The 12,195-nt window shown below is 39.7% G+C and overlaps 1 protein-coding gene across 1 annotated transcript in view; it reads left to right on the forward strand.

Annotated features, from left to right (window-relative positions):
• LOC150026284 (protein ALTERED SEED GERMINATION 2-like) overlaps positions 1–12,195 on the forward strand; it is a 57,730-nt gene that overhangs the window by 22,098 nt on the left and 23,437 nt on the right. The gene's annotated exons all lie outside the window — the stretch shown is intronic.

The following is a 12,195-nucleotide window of genomic DNA, read 5'->3' on the forward strand; positions in this document are numbered from 1 at the left end:
AAAAGGTTGTGATTCAATCTTCATGGTTATGGATAAACTCTTCTCTAGAGAAGTGATACATCTTCATGGTTTATCTTCAAGCATAGTGTTGAATAGAGTTCCAAATTACGCAAACCATGATTTGAGGATTTCCTTTGGAAAACTTGCAACTAAATTGCACACTTTAAATTCTTATCATCCTCAAACGCATGGTCAAAATATATTTGAAAATCTAGCTCTTTCTACTATGCCTAGAATAATCATGAAGTGCACACACAACTCTAGAGGTGAGCAAACATACCATAAAGTAGTTCACAAAACTACTTATTTTTCTACTTTTAAAGTTATGTGTGGCCTAAATCATCTTTCTCCTTTTAAGTTGTTACCATCTCCTATAGGATTTATGCCTAAAGAGAAAGTAACCACAAATGAACATTTTAAAATACATAAGATGATTAGAGACCACACACAACCATTAAAAGAGAAACTTTGTCCAAGGTTGCCAAAACCAAAAGAAAAACAAAAATGGCAACCTAGTAAAATTAATTTGCAAACTAACACCTATGCCTTATTTGATTATTTCTATAGGTGGACGTTTGATCCAGGAGGACAAGCTTTGGCGAAGCAAAAGGTTGCTATCCGAGATCAAGTCTGTAGATCTGAGGATAGATCTTCTCAAGAAGGAGGAGATGATGGACACCATCCAGCCACATCCATTCCCCTAGCCATGAAGAAGAAGAAGCAATGGATTTGAGGACAAATCCTTTTCAAGAGGGAGGGGATGATGGAAGAGGCCCAAGCACAAGCCCACATGCAAGCCCACCAAAGGGTAGATTTGGGCCAACCATAGAGTTATGGCCAAGAGGATCCAAGAAGACGTTCTTTTACATGTTCAAATGCCATAAACTCTAGTGTAGAGTAGACTTTAATTTCTTGTCAAAATTAGCATAGGAACTTTATTTGTAATTTTCTTAGAATTAATTTTGGCACCTAAAACACCAACCTAGGTAAACTTAGAGTTTCTAAAAAAACCTCTAAATTTACCAAGGCCGGTCTAGAAAGCCCATGGAGGGGGTGAACATAAAAACTAGACACACCCCTCCCCATGTGCTCATTTGTGCACCCATGTGCCATGTGCACCCATGTGCTTCACATTTACATTTCATTTGGCTAGCATTAGGGTTGCATTATGGTCCTCCTTAGCCTATAAAAGGAGGAGCCTACACCTTGTATTTTCAAGTTTAATTGAGTAAGGTTATGCTGCCATTTTTGTGCACAAGCTTTACTTCTCCTAGAAATCTAGGCTCTAAACTTCAATCCTTTCACCTTCTCCCTTGAGCTGGCCGAACCACTCAAACACCATACTCATCATGCACCTACAAGGCCAACACAACTCCTAGGAGGGTCTTGATCATCTCACCCATTGCTTCCGCACCTTATTTTCTACTTTGATTCAAGAAGAACACATGAAAATGCCATCAGTGCGTCTATTAATAGACCTCCTATGTTTGGTGGTGTTAACTATGCTTTCTGGAAAATCAGGATGAAGATCTTTATGGAGTCTATTGACATGGGAATATGGGATGCAGTGGTCAGTGGACCTTTTATACCTATGCAGGTTGTCAAAGATGAAACAATAAAGAAACCTTGGTCTGAATGGAGTGAAACCGAGAAGAAGAAGGCCCAATATGAGTCCTTAGCCAAGAATATCATCACCTCTGCACTGAACATGGATGAGTTCTTTAGAGTCTCTCAATGTAACTCAGCTAAAGAGATGTGAGATGTACTAGAGGTGACTCATGAAGGAACTGATGATGTGAAACAGGCAAGGAAACACTCACTAATTCAGGAGTACGAGCTGTTCAGAATGCAATCTGAAGAAAGTATTGCAGATGTGCAGAAACGATTTACATACATTGTAAATCACCTCACTGGCCTTGGTAAAGTCTTTGACAAGGAAGAGCATAACATAAAGGTACTAAAATGCCTTGATAGGAGCTGGCAGCCTAAGGTAACAGCAATCTCAGAATCCAGAGATTTATCCAAGATGTCCACTGCTGCACTTTTTGGAAAGCTGATAGAGCATGAAATAGAGCTGAAAAGATTGAAAGAACAAGAAACTGTGGAGAAGAAGGCCAAAGGAATTGCTCTGAAAACTACCATGGAACATGATACAAGTGAGGAAGAAGTTGATCCTGAACATGATGAGACTGTAAGTCTGCTCACCAGAAAATTCAGCAGGTTTCTTAGAAAGAAAAACCGTGACAGAACTCAACAAAGAAAGAGGTACTCTAAACAACCTAATGATTCAAATTCTTCCAATTACACGTGCTTTGGATGTGGTAAACTAGGTCATATAAAAGTTGATTGTCCAAACAATCAACACAAAGAAAAATCAGCAAGCAAGAAGAGTGACAAAGGCAAAGGTAGAAGAGCATACATCTCTCGGGAAGAAAATGATGTATCCTCATCCAGTAATTCCTCAACTGAAAGTGAAGAAGCAAATCTGTGCTTCATGGTGAGTGATGAAGGATCCAACTCTGACTCAGTAAGTGATTTTTCCACTGATTCTGAGAACTATGATCAATTGTTAATAGCTTTTAAGGAAACACATGATGAAGCAAATAGGTTGGCTATAATGTGCAACAGATTGAATAGAATAAATAGGGTACTTGAACCTAAGGTCAAAACTCTTGAAGAAGAATTGCACAAAGCTAAAACTGAATTGGTTAGCCTTGAATTAACATGTTTGCATGCATCAATTAAAGCCTGTGATAATTGTAAGAAGCTGGAAAAACAAGTTGAATATTTGTTAAAAACTCTCTCAAATTTCACTAAAGGAAGAGAAAATCTTGAAACCTTATTAGGTTCACAGAATGCTGTTTTCAATAAAAATGGTCTAGGATATAATCCTGGAATGAAAAGTAATGTGAAAAAGCTGTCTAGTTTCTTTGTTCCTTCCAAAACAGGTTTTTCCTCTCTTAGTTATTCAAAAACAATGCATACTGCAACATGTTTTTATTGTATGAAGTCTGGTCATGTATCTAGAACATGTAAAGCTAGGAGGTACCTTGTTCCTAAAGGATTGGCCAAATGGCTTCCTAAGGAAAGGTATTAATCATGCTGGACCCTAGACTAAAGGGGTACCATATGTGCTAAATCTGTTTTGTTGCAGAAAAACAACAGGAGAAACCAGTGGTACCTTGACAGTGGCTGCTCAAAGCACATGACTGGTGATGTGACTCAGTTCATAAATCTGAAACTCAAAGCTGAAGGGCATGTCACATATGGAGATAACAATAGAGGAAAAATTCTTGGAAGAGGAGATGTTGGTACTAAAGACTCAACCACTATTGAGAATGTATTGTATGTTGAAGGGCTAAAACATAGTCTTCTAAGCATTAGCCAATTGTGTGATAAGGGATACAAGGTCAATTTCGAAGCCAAAACTTGTACAATTTCAAATGAAATTTCTGGTAAGATGCTGTTCACTGGAAAAAGGGTAAATAACATCTATCTCTTAGATATTATAAAGAGTTGTTCTGAAAACGAGTGTTTGTTGTCTAAAAATGATGAGTCATGGCTGTGGCATAGGAGGCTAGCTCATATTCACACAAATCACTTGAATAAGCTAAGGTCTAAGGAACTTGTTTCTGGTTTCCCAAACATAAAGTTTCAAAATAACAGATTGTGTGATGCCTGTGTAAAGGGAAAACAGATTAGAACTACCTTTAAATCAAAAGATATGGTTTCTTCAAATAAAGCTTTGGATGTTTTGCATATGGACTTGTTTGGACCATCTAGGATTGCTAGCTTAGCTGGAAACTACTATGCTTTGGTGATTGTTGATGACTTTTCAAGATATACATGGACTTTGTTTCTTGCTTCTAAAAATGATGCATATAAAGCCTTTAAGAAACTAGCTAAGGTTCTGCATAATGAAAATGAAAATAGGATAAAAATAGATTCGTAGTGATCATGGGGGAGAATTTCAAAATGCAAAGTTTGATAAATACTGTGAAAAACATGGGATCATACATAGTTATTCTGCTCCTAGGACACCCCAACAAAATGGTGTTGTTGAAAGAAAGAATAGATCACTAGAAGAGTTAGCTAGGACTATGCTAAACGAATCTGGTTTACCTAAATACTTTTGGGCTGATGCTATATACACTGCTTCTTATGTGCTTAACAGAACATTGATTAGACCAATTCTTAAGAAGACTCCCTATGAATTGTATAAAGGTAGGAAGCCTAGCATTAGTCATCTTAGGGTGTTTGGCTGCAAATGCTTTGTTTTAAATAATGGTAAAGATAATCTAGGGAAATTTGATCCTAAATCAGATGAAGGAATACATATTGGATATGCTATAAATGGTCATGCTTATAGAGTGTATAACAAGAGATTGCTTGCAGTTAAAGAATCTATACATGTTGTATTTGATGAAATAGATTTTTCTGTGCCCAAATCTGTTCTGGATGAACCTGGTATGGATGATTTAAGAACCATTATGCAACAGAATCAATCTAGTGAGCTTGATGCAACTAATTCAAATTATATCAAAGAATCTACTGTGAATGCAGGACTGCCTAAAGAATGGAAGACTCCAAGGGATCTCACTCTTGACAATGTAATTGGTAAAATTGAGAAAGGAGTCTCAACAAGGAATTCACTCAACAATTTCTGCAGAACAGTGGCTTTTGTGTCACAGATTGAGCCTAAAAGCTTGGAAGAAGCACTGCAAGACAACAATTGGATAACAGCAATACAGGAAGAGCTGAACCAGTTTGAATACAATGAAGTGTGGACTTTGGTTCCAAGAAAGCATGAGATGAACTTCATAGGAACCAAGTGGGTGTACAGGAACAAGATGGATGAACATGGAGCTATCACTAGAAATAAAGCAAGGTTGGTTGCTAAAGGGTATAACCAAGAAGAAGGTATTGATTTTGGTGAAACCTATGCACCAGTAGCACGTCTTGAAGCTGTCAGACTACTTCTAGCATTTTCCAGCATACAAGGTTTCAAGCTGTTTCAAATGGATGTCAAGAGTGCATTTCTAAATGGCTACATCAATGAAGAGGTGTTTGTATCTCAGCCTCCAGGGTTTGAAGATCACAAAAATTCAGAACATGTGTACATGCTTAAAAAGGCCTTATATGGATTGAAGCAAGCACCTAGGCAATGGTATGAAAGGCTAAGCGAATTTCTGCTCTCTCAAGGATATAGCCGTGACAATTCTGATAAAACTCTCTTTATAAAGAAGAAGAGAGAAGATATCATACTTGTGCAAGCCTATGTAGATGATATTATCTTTGGATCTACAAATGAAGAGATGTGTGAAGACTTTGTGAAAACCATGAAAAGTGAGTTTGAGATGTCAATGTTAGGAGAAATGAATTTCTTCCTTGGACTACAAGTTAAGCAACTAAAGGATGGAATTTTCATAAGCCAAGAAAAATACTGCAAGGAACTGCTTAAGAGGTTTGATATGGATCAATGCAAAGCAATCAACACTCCTATTTCAACAAGCTGCCAGCTGGATCAAGATTTTGCAGGAAAATCAGTGGATCAAACCAAGTACAGGGGTTTAATTGGTTCCTTATTATACCTAACTGCCAGCAGGCCTGACATTATGTTTGCTGTGTGTTTATGTGCTAGATATCAATCTGATCCAAAGGAATCACACTACAATGCAGCAAAGAGAATTCTGAAATATTTGCAAGGATCTAAGGATGTTGGATTATGGTATCCTAACAAGGTATCCTTAAATTTAACTGGTTTTTCAGATTCTGACTTTGCAGGTTGTAAAGTGGATAGGAAAAGCACAAGTGGAACTTGTCACATGCTTGGATCAAGTCTAATCTCTTGGCATTGCAAACAAGCTTGTGTTGCTCTCTCCACAGCAGAGGCAGAATACATAGCTGTTGGAAGTTGTTGTGCTCAAACCTTATGGCTAAGCCAGCAGCTAAGTGATTTTGGAATCTTGTTAAACAAGATACCTATAAATTGTGATAATACTAGTGCCATAAATCTGTCTAAGAATCCTGTCATGCACTCAAGGACTAAACATATTGAAATTAGACATCACTTTCTAAGAGAACATATAGCTAATGGAACTTGTGATATACAATTCATTGGTACTGAATTTCAACTAGCTGATCTATTCACTAAACCACTTGCTAAAGACAGGTTTTATTTTCTTCTAAATGAATTGGGTATTATTAGCTTAAATTGTCCTCTGCAGTGAAAATTTTCATCTGTTGTTTTATGATTTAACATGTTTTGTTCCCTGTTTCAGAAATCACAGCTGTGACTAGGAAAGAGAAAGATTTACTTTTCTCTCTCTCACTTTATCTTTGACTGCTTTTTCGGTTATTAACCAGCAGGCATATGGTAATTAGTGTGTGGGTATCCTAACTGGTTGGATATTGTGGAGGTGCAACAGATTTGGTTTGCCAAAATCAGGTTCCAAGATATTCTTACGTGAATCCACACCTGAACCTACTGCACCATTGGAATAAAATTTGTAGCATATCTAATAGATTTGATTTTTCTTCAAAACCCATAATTCCTAAAATCTGGTCAAATCGTTCTTCTTTAAAATCTGTGATTTTCAAAATTTGGTTTAATGTTCTATATAAACCTAGCACAAATCAGTTATTCTCTCACACCTTCTCATTTGTGCTATAAGCTGTCCAGGTTCACACTTGCTTCACCACAGGTTTCATTTCTGTTCTAAGTGATAATCTGTACTGCATTTTTTTTCTAGAATTGTATATTAATAAACTGGTGCAGGGAAAAACAGATTGAGCATGGCATCCTCATCACACAGAAGGAAGAAATCCAAGGAGCAATCCAGCAGCAACCAAGGTATTCTGGAGAAATGGTTTGCTGGAGATTCTGAAGCAATGACAAGGTACATCCATGAGACAAGCAGAAAGCAAGTCAATGCACCCAAAGTGCTGGAATTCTCTTGGTTGAGAGAAGAAAATCTGACTGAAGCAAAAACCTTGCTCAAGCATCAAAAGCTGAAGAACTTCCTAGAAATGACTGGAAATGTCTATCCAGACTTGGTGAAAGTCTTCTACAACAACTTGGTTCAAGATGGCAAAAATCTGGTCTCCTATGTGAAAGGTGTGAAGCTGAAGATTACAAGAGAAATATGGAGTAATGTGGGAGGAATCAAGTATTCTGGAATGAAGGTAAGCAAAGGTAACACTGCTGGAATTCAGGGATTCAACAAGATGCATTTTTACAGAAGTTGTGTGAGAAACCCTGCTGAACCAGTGGCTAAATTCCATGCTGGAAATCTCACAATCATTCCAAGACTCCTTGCCTACATCATTGCTTGGCAGCTTACTCCAAGAGGAAGTAATCATGCAACTCTTCATGAAGAAGATTTGATTTTGCTATACTGTATCATGAACCAACTCAAGGTAAATTGGGTGAGTACAATGGTTGAGCATATGCTCAAATCCACAAGGTTACCAGACTATCGTTTTCCATATGCTATTTTTGTGTCAAAGCTAATTGATTACTTTGAAGTTGACACTACAAATGAGAGAAATGACACCATTAAGGCAGCAAGTGAAATAGACAACTCCACTCTCTTGAAGATGGGCTTTCAAAAGGAAGATGACAGCTGGATATTCAGAAGGAATGCTGCAAACAGAGCTGAAAATGAAGCTGCTGATCCAGAAAATGAAGAAGAAAATGCTGATGGAGTGCAGAACATGGATGCATCACCAGTACATTCTGTTGGACATGAAGATATTGCTGCTACAAGTCAAAATGCAATGGTTGCATATGAGGAACCTGAGTACAGAGGTGAACCTCTGTCTATGTTTGAAAGACAAGTGCTAAGCAGGCTGGACACACTCACATATGAGCAGAAGACACACTATGAAATGACCTACGCCAGGTTTCAACACTTGGATGACCAACTTGAAGGAGTTCAAGTGCAGCTAGCTGAGCTCTACTACAGTGACAAGTGATCCTATATCTAAGTCTTTAGCTTTTATATGTTGAACATTTTGGAATTAATCTGTTTGTCTTTATTCTGCACTGGTTTTTAGTTGATTTCATTGAGGTTTGTAATAGAACTTAATACTGGATCTATAGTTTGAACTGTGATGAATGTCTTGTATGTTTTTATCCCATGCTTTATTCTGTTTGATGAATCCAAAGGGGGAGAAGAACAGCCACAGAAAGCTACATGGTACATGAAGGTAACACAAAACTCACAACTGCTCTATTATGGTTTTATATCTAAAAATTCTGTGCAGGTTTTGGCAACTAGTCTAATACAGATTGTGAACATCAAACTATGCTGTGCAAAGGGGATTTGTCTCCATCAAACAGGGGGAGATTGTTGAAGATGGATGAAGCCTCTTCTCTACCTAGTGTTAGTGTGTGTTTGATGTAGAAAAATAGCTAGTTTGTTGTAATGTTTGTAATAGGTTTAGATGATCTTGTATGTAGGCTTGTAGTTGTGTAAGGTTGCCTTTTGCTACATGATCTATCCTAGATGCCTAACCAAGCCTAGATCAAGCACATGATGTGGTTAAATGGTTTTTGAAAAGCTTTTTAAAGTGTTCTTAAAAGTTTTAAATCAGTACACAAAGAAATCTGTTTTATGGAGAAAGAATCGGTTTATTTCTTCTCTGTTAAAAAGCTTTTCTAAAATTCTAATAAGGCACCACAGGTAAAGCTTAGTTAGTTATTTCAGTTAAAGCTGAGCTGGCCTGTTTGCTATATTTTAATCTGTTTCACTGTGAAAGAACAGGTTTATTCTTTGGTCAGCTGAAAGGTTTTTCACAAGTTAGTTAGGGCACCAAATTTCAGTTAGCTGAGTTGGCAGTTTTCACAAAATAAGTCTGTTAAGTTCAAAAATGAATCTGTTGTTTACATAACTGCTTTTCAACTGTTTTTTGAAAAGAAGTTAGAAACTGTTTTCTATATAAAGAAAAGTCTCTCTCACATGAAGAGTAGTTGAGCAATTACGGTTTTTTGACAGAGATCAAACATTTTCCATGTGAGAAGAAGGATCAAAAGTTTTTTTGAAAGGTTTTCCAAAGAGATTTTCAAGTGTTCTTGTTCTAGGAAACCTTTGATCTTGGTGAAGGTGCTGGTGCAGTTCTGCAACAAATTGAACTACTGGTTTTGAATTCTTGCATCTTCTTTTCAGGTGTAATCTTTCCTTTATTCTGTTTTGTAAAGGTGTAAATGTTAGTCACTCCTTGATAGGGTTTCTTGGAGTGCAAGGCGTGCTGAAATAGGGTTTTTCAGCATTGTTGATGTTGTTCTTGTAGTGTTCAAGAACTGCTGAGTTTGTAAGTAATTGGTACTATTTTTAGTGGATTCCACCTTGGGGTAAGGTGAGACTGGACGTAGCTCTGTATGAGTGAACCAGTATAAAAACTTGTGTGCCTTTCTTCTCATCCCTACACTCATTTCTGGTTTTGCTTAATTCTGTCAAGAACTAAATCTGTTCTTTTGAAATTGAATCTGTTAATTATGGGTTTAAGTAAAAATTGTTCTTCCTGATTTGTTAAAGCTTTCTAATCACAAACAAGGCAGTTGTATATGATGGTTTAAGTGATTTGTGAACAAACAGTCTATTCATTAAAATCTGAGAAAGAACCATTCTCCTTAGAACCTTGTGTTGAGTAAATTTGTTTGATTTCTAAGCATAATTGTATCCTTCATCCTCATAATATTCAGCTGATCTGACTCTGTTGTAATTCTCTGTTAATCACAATTTTACATTGAACAAATTCAAATTGTGCTAGACTGCTCTGAAGAATCAATCTGTTTCATGTAAAAACAATCTGTTCTTTTTGCCTCTGGTATACTGAAAATTGTGTGTTCCTACGAAAATTTTATAAGCTCAATTTACCCCTCCCCTCTTGAACTTAGACACTAATAGACCCAACACTTTCTTCATCCTCAAGCATTCCAAACGCTTTCTCTACGAACCACGAAACTTCTCGTCTCTCTCAATCTTCAACTTTCTTCAGCGTTCATCCGATCATAAAAAGGTAACCCTTTTACCCCGCCTATTGACATTTACTGCATTTTAATCGGTTTGCATCATCCATGAACTGTCTGAAGCATAAGTTGTGGGTTGTTTCTCTTTTTCTCGTAACCTAAAGTTTCGTCCTTGATAACGTCCATCCCAGCGAACCCTTATTCGTTCGTTCTATCCTCTTCGTCCTCAATCGAGTCATTCTCTGCTGTCCTCATTTCATCCCTTTTCTTTCCTTTGCAGTTCCTGCTATGGCTCACACGAAGTCCACCGCTAATCCTCCTTCTTCATCGCGAAACCCTCCACCCAAAACTCGTAGGGTTGTCCCTGGGACAAATCCTCCACCAACACGCAACCCCTCACGAGCCTCTGGTGCTCCCTCCACACAGGCCGAGAGGCCTACCTCTTCTCACGCCAACCCTACCCAGGCAACTCCACCACTCGCCGGGGGAGCCCCCCTTCCTCCGCAAGACTACAAGGAGCTCTATCCTTGGGCCACCCCAGCTCTGCTGAAAGAGACCTCGTCAATAAATACTGAGTTGGGCGTGCTTCGACTGAAGAAAGGAGATCAACCCGACCTTTCATTTCACAAGGAGCATGATAACAAAGTGACCGTGCTGCCTTGCCTCCCGGGAGAATCGATCTGTGCGGATGATAAGGGGAACAACGGCGAGTTGTTCTGCTTTATCTATGCCACACTGTTCAAGAAAGTGAAACTTAGGTTTCCTTTTACTCGCTTCGAGAGAGAGCTACTGACCGAGCTCAACATCGCCCCTGCCCAGCTTCATCCCAACAGCTGGGCGTTCGTAAGGGCGTTCCAAATTCTCTGTGCGCACTTGGGGCTGCCGACTTCGGTCGATGTCTTCCTCTTCCTATTTGAGGCAAAGAATCCCGGCTATCGCCCCTGGGTCAGCTTGAATGGGATTGCTGGGAGGTCGATCCTCTCAATCTTCCAGCAATCTTATAAAGACTGGAAGGGGAAGTTCGTCAAGGTGTGCCAGAACGATCAAGACCCCTCACTACTTGACGGCTTTCCCCTGTATTGGGTAAACAAGGGGAACAAAGACTCCAAGGACAACTTCAGGAGACCAAGAAGTCCCGACAACATGGGGGAGCTAGACAAAGATCTTTGTCTCTTCTGGAAGAGTGTGGCTGCTGCCAACATCACCTTCCCCACTGCCTCAATAATCCTTTCAACATCACCTTTCCCACTGCCAACATCCTTGGGCCAAAGAGGGGAAGAAGGTGCGGGAAAAACCTCGTCCCTATGCACCAGGCAAAGACCAGAGTAAGGGGCGTGCAAGGGAGAATAACGCGCCCCCAAGATACAACTTCATGGTGGGGTTGGCGGATCTCATCGCCCTTCCTGCCGTAGCAGCAAGACTACGAGTACCAGAGAAGACAGATAAGGTACTCGGAAGGAAGAAGAATGAATGGTGTGAGTTTCATCAGGCCTTTGGACATACACTTCATTCCTGTTTGGCGCTGGGACACCAACTGGCAGAGTTGGTGAAGTCTGGTTTTCTAGCAGATTACCTGCGTGAGCCACAGGGTGATCGAGCGTCAGGATCCCAAACTGGAGAGCAACAGCATGAAGTCCCAGTGCATGGGGAAGTGCAGACGATCGCTGGAGGCTTCTCTGGTGGGGGATGCACAGCTTCACAAAGAAGGAGATACACTCGATCTGTGATGGCGGTAGATGCAGCGAATGAGAGTCATTACCCTGAGGTGGACATTGTCTTCAGGAAGGCTGACCTACGAGACGTTGTCCCGCACGACAACGACCCTGTGGTCATTTCTCTCATCACAGCAGGAAGACGAGTGCATAGAGTACTCGTAGATCAAGGAAGCTCGGCGGATGTCATGTTCTGGCCAACATTCAACAAGCTACAGTTGTCCCCTGATCAGTTGAGACCGTATACTGGTTGTCTCTACGGTTTTGCAGGGGACCAGGTAGAAGTGCGGGGATATATCGAGCTGAGGACAACGTTCACCGACGGAACGACAGCCCGCACGGAAAGGATAAAGTACCTGGTGGTGAACGCCCCTTCTGCGTACAATGTCCTGTTGGGGAGGCCGACGCTCAATAGACTGGGCGCAATACCATCGACAAGGCATATGAAGTTGAAGCTGCCGTCGATGGAAGGGGCCGTGATAACCATCAAATCGGATCAGGCTGAGGCAA

This window comes from Phaseolus vulgaris, chromosome 6 (assembly GCF_051622355.1).
Source record: "Phaseolus vulgaris cultivar YP4 chromosome 6, ASM5162235v1, whole genome shotgun sequence".
Lineage (NCBI taxonomy): Eukaryota > Viridiplantae > Streptophyta > Magnoliopsida > Fabales > Fabaceae > Phaseolus > Phaseolus vulgaris.